The sequence below is a fragment of the Hesperophylax consimilis genome, chromosome 11, assembly GCF_061612785.1.
Source record: "Hesperophylax consimilis isolate HC1 chromosome 11, BYU_Hcon_1.0, whole genome shotgun sequence".
Lineage (NCBI taxonomy): Eukaryota > Metazoa > Arthropoda > Insecta > Trichoptera > Limnephilidae > Hesperophylax > Hesperophylax consimilis.
The window spans coordinates 1,850,276-1,856,092 of NC_142846.1; positions in this window are offsets into that span (position 1 = coordinate 1,850,276).

Consider the following 5,817-nt stretch of genomic DNA (forward strand, 5'->3'; position numbering starts at 1 on the left):
ACATGTTTGACTAGAGGTTGTTATTTTGTTCACTCGGATTACAGGATTTGCTTTCCTTAACTTTATCAAAGTGTCAGGTGCAATTTCCCCTTACACAAACCATTACCAGTAGATTCTCCAACGTTGCTTGACGAAGACCTCCCTGTTTATTGATTGAACGTAGCGAAGTCCTGTTTTAACTCGACCGCTTTGCATTTCGTCTGTGCGTACATTTATTTGAACATTCCGTCTCCGTTCTAAGGTGGTGGCCGTTTAAATGGTTCACTAAGATTCTTTTTTTCAAATGTGAAATTTGTGTATTCATTTGGACTTTCTTATTCACATGTAGTCCTTTATCCAATATCGTTCTGCTATATAACCAGGTCAAAATTTATGGAATGGTTATTGTGGATTTTGGTTAAACAAAATTTAAATCTGTTTTCTGCAGGAAATTGATGTATCGGGAAGTATCTCTTTGTCCGTCTATCTGCAATTTTGAAAAGCCTCGATTTGAAAAGGGAACCTCTTTGAATGCGCTTCCAAAGAAATTACATTCCCTCCAATGGCGGCCCCGATACCCAGTATTGCCAGGTAGAGGCACACTTATAAAATCAAACAAGCTGCTGCCGGTAGGTACGTACCCCCACCACCTTCCTGATTAAAATTCTCCACCTGCAACACTTGAATAAGTAATTGAAAAAAATATCACCATTGAGAAAACATTCTGAGATGGATTATCGATTAGAAAGTTATCAAAGAAAAATGTTTTTATAAGCAATCAAACTAACACGGTTTATTTATTACTAACTTACCTTAAAAATTGTATAATAGTTCTTTTATACTATTTTAATTGTTCCTAGTGTCTAATACTCGTATCGTTACGTTTTTAGCCACGCTATTTTAGTTGAAACTATTTCTTAGTATTTTTAGGATTTCAACATCTTTCCTTAACAACTTATGTGATCTTGAAGAAATCATTGTGACCCTGTTACTGTCATGGCAATAAATTTGATACAGCTTAGCATTCGGTGACACATGCTGAGCATTAAGCGAAGGTGTTACTCCAGCCTTAGAAAATGATTTGTGTGACTCACTTTTTAGTGAGTAATAATTTTTTTCGCGTTTTTGATGACAAGTTTTACTTAATTGTAGGGCAGATATCCATTTTGGTACCGCAAAGGCCAATATTATATATTGTATCCCAATGTATTGCACCCTTGTGAGGGGAAGTAGGGCGGGGGAACCATCGAATAGTGTGGACGTAGCATATTAGAATTCAAAGCGAATCGTGCGCTTCCCGCTTTGAAAACCATTTCCCTTTTGTCGGCGCTTGTTTGCACTTCCGGTACTTCTGGTTTCATTAAAGAAGGTGTCTCTGTGGGCGATGTCGGCCTTAATTCATTTACAAATCAGCTGACCCTCGCGAGGGGCCAATACGAGGTGTTTTTTTTTAATATTTTGCAGAATTTTGGTATTGCTTGTAAATATGCTTGTATATATGTTTCATTACTAATATGGTTTCAAAAAAGAAATGCAGTACTTTACGATGCTTCTCGTTTCGAAAAGAAGAAATTAAGTACTCCATGATGCTTCTCGTTTCAAAAAGAAGAAAGGAAATACTCCACGATTCTTCGGCATGGATACTGATCTTTTGGTATTACTTGTAAGTCTTGCTCCTGGAGGCAAATCTATGTTTTTTCTGTAAAGATGTTGGTGAAAAGGCCCCTTCAATAACTTTCTACAGCATAGAGAAATCTATAATGTTACATAAAGATATTCGAAAACACATGCTTTTTTCCCACGCTATTACGGGCTGTGATACGACCTCATCTTTATATGGGTTAGAAAAGATATAAGCTGTTGACATGATGAAAAACAATCCCGAAGCAAAACGCGCAGCTGAAGCATTTCTGGAAATAGATGCAACTGAAAGGAACTTTGAAGAAATTGCAAAATGGAGAAAAAAATCTTTCTCCCCATGTATGTCTTGGTAGCTACTCTAATTTAAACGAAGCTTGATACTTTAAGTTTACCAGACTAACGACAAAATCAGCTTTAAAATCTAAATTTGACTTGGCAAAACTACCACCGACTTCAGAATCGTGTCATAAACATTTGTTGAGAGTTTATTTGCAAGTACAGTGCTTGTTAGGAAACAAACTAAACCCTATAAACTGGGGATGGAGGTATGAATATGTAAATGAAAATGGTGGAAAGAAGAAATTTTTAAAACCATTACCAGCTACAAAACCATTTGCTCCTGATGACCTTCTTTCTCTGGTGTCCGTTTCCTGCAAGTCTGGATGTGGAAATTACTGTGGCTGCAGAAAATCTGGATTTACCTGCTCTGCCATGTGCGACAACTGTAACGGATTATCATGTCTGAACACATCTCGTTTTTTATGTGTTTTCGGATAGTTGGAAGAAATGCAATTACCAAGAATGATATTTTATTCGTAATTATCAAATAGAATTTTATTTGTCTTTAATAGTCGTAGTTAAAACACTGTAAATGTACATAATAGTTTTTGTTCTTCGCTGATAAGTTTTTTAATAGTTAAAAAGTATTTCACAGTTGATTGATTTATGAAGTTTTCAAAATTATTTTTTTAATGTTACCTCCTTCTTGTATTCAACCGTACAAGAACAAAATTTAGTGGTCGATTAACGATTTATTGAAAACAGGTCTTGTATAAAAAGTTAAAATGTATTTTTTTTAATAACTGAGTTGGAGAGAACAGCATTTATCTAACAGGCGACTTGCAAAATGCACAAAACGATAACAAATTTATATTTCTTTGAGTAATTTTCTATTCCAAGGATTTTGCAGACCTGGTATAGTAATCACAATTAAGGGACATGACTCCCAATTTAAAAATGTATTCAAACAGGCTGGATACTTTCCCGCGCAGTGCGCGGGGTTATGGTTATTCTGACCAAATATGCTTCCCGCGCTGTGCGCGGGATTCGTCCGGAAAGGGTTATAATTACCTTGGGACCTTGTATTTTAAGAAATATCTTAGATTTTATGTGAGATGACAGACAAAAAATGTCCATTAGGTGACTTATTAAATAGAATAACCACTATGTTAATAGGTATATTATTTCCTTTAAGTTAATTATTAGATAATGGAATGTACTTGGGAATGTTTATTTTTTCCATTGGATTGGTAGGATTAAATGTACCCCTAGATCAATTTAGTTAGAATTGCCAACCATATATGAGAAATGTGGAGAATTGCAAAAAATGCAAGCGTAATTAATAATATTTTGAAAGGTACTGTAAGAAGGTTTGGGAGTGAAGAGTGAATGAACGAAGAAAGAATTGGAAAGTGAATATATGATGAGAATGTGAATGGTAAAAGAAGTTAGATACCATTCATCTAGTTTCGCTGCATATTTAGAAGTTAGATACCATTCATCTAGTTTCGCTGCATATTTAGAAGTTAGATACCATTCATCTTGTTTCGCTGCATATTTAGAAATTAGATACCATTCATCTAGTTTCGCTGCATATTTAGAAGTTAGATACCATTCATCTAGTTTCGCTGCATATTTAGAAGTTAGATACCATTCATATAGTTTCGCTGCATATTTAGAAGTTAGATACCATTCATCTAGTTTCGCTGCATATTTAGAAGTTAGATACCATTCATCTAGTTTCGCTGCATATTTAGAAGTTAGATACCATTCATCTAGTTTCGCTGCATATTTAGAAGTTAGATACCATTCATCTAGTTTCGCTGCATATTTAGAAGTTAGATACCACTCATCTAGTTTCGCTGCATATTTAGAAGTTAGATACCATTCAAATAGTTTCGCTGCATATTTAGAAGTATATACTTATTAGTAAACTGTGGTTTGAATGGTAAAAGAAGTCACCAGAGAGAGAGACTTATCGCATCTCTGCAATGGAATGAGATACAGAGTCGAACTAAGGTCGACATAATGTATTTTTTATAAAGAATCAATGCGGATTGCATGATACTACTTGAAGTAACAATGTGAATTGCTTGATACTACTTGAAGTAACAATGTGAATTGCTTGATACTACTTGAAGTAACAATGTGGATTGCATGATACTACTTGAAGTAACAATGTGGATTGCATGATTCTACTTGAAGTAACAATGTGAATTGCTTGATACTACTTGAAGTAACAATGTGAATTGCTTGATACTACTTGAAGTAACAATGTGAATTGCTTGATACTACTTGAAGTAACAATGTGGATTGCATGATACTACTTGAAGTAACAATGTGGATTGCATGATACTACTTGAAGTAACAATGTGAATTGCTTGATACTACTTGAAGTAACAATGTGGATTACATGATACTACTTGAAGTAACAATGTGGATTGCATGATACTACTTGAAGTAACAATGTGAATTGCTTGATACTACTTGAAGTAACAATGTGGATTGCATGATACTACTTGAAGTAACAATGCGGATTGCATGATACTACTTGAAGTAAATTGTATAAAAAGTCAGGGATGCCCAAGGAAGACATAAATCAAATAATTATGTATGTTAAGATGAGACGTAAGTGAAGAACGAAGAATGTTGTGTAAGCAGAATATATGACTTGGAATGAATTGAAGTGAATTGTCAAACTGGCCGAAGACGACCGAAGAAACATGGCACGATCAAGTTAAACAAATAGGACACAATAATATTTTTTAGACCTTAAAAATGTACGGAGTTTTCAGGTACTCCAGAATTAACAACCACAAAACCTTACCTGAAACCATTTATAAATCTCCGAGCAACTCTGGGTACACGTCAGCTAGTTCCAAAAAGAAATTCATCTCTGCTGTAAAATTATGTTTTATAGAATAGTCTGTCGTAGATGATATATGACTTGTTTTACGTTAAAATATAATGTTTTTTTATAGCCGATAGTAAATATTATTTTAATCTTTCGTAGTTCTCATGAGACTCGTGAAAAAAGCCCAATCTCAACCATCACCAGCAACAATCGAATCATTTTCCTTTGGTCGGACGTTCTTTCATCTTTGCGAACTTCACCAGTCATTCGGATTCTCTCCTTTTTCATTGGAAATGGTGAGTTCTTTTGTTGTTATTATTTTATTATTACTTATATGAAAATACACAATTTCTTTGCTTTATTTTACTTTTAATCATGTAGCCAGCAAGTAACTGAAATTGAAAAAAAAACTCTTAAATATTTACTAATATTGGTAAAAATTACTCTAAATTAACAAAATTCGAAAACCGGCATTTATTTTAAAATGTTTAACGTCAGTTTGGTGAGGTATTTAAGCTTAAACCTTAAATTCAAAACATTTATTTTCGTTTGAAACAAGCCCCCGTGCGTTACTCTTTATAATATTTATTCAATTTAAGTATTTGTTTGTACACGGAGAGAAAACGCGGTTGCAGGCTGTTTTCTATTGAGTAAACTTAAACATTAGTAAACTTTGCATTAAGCTTTGCCTTCGTGAATTATTTTTGATTGATTATTACTTAATTTAACCTTAACTTTTTTTCTACAACTGAAATACATTTAAACTGAATATAATTTTGGCTTTGCTTTTTCCAGATGAAATTCATATTTTTGTTATTTGTTGTATTTGCGGCAGTACAGTGCAAGTCCATCGCAGATACAACAAAGGTGCACGATGCGTGGAACGCCTTCAAGGTATGCACTTCTCATTCTCATAATACGAATATGAAAATACATTCGGAACATGAGGTTTTTTTTCCAAATTTTTCTTTCAATTTTACTAGGAAGCTTCCTGAAAAATTGAAAAAATTTAAGGAAATAACAATACACAGAAAAAAATGTTTGGCTTATTGCAGGCCCAGTAC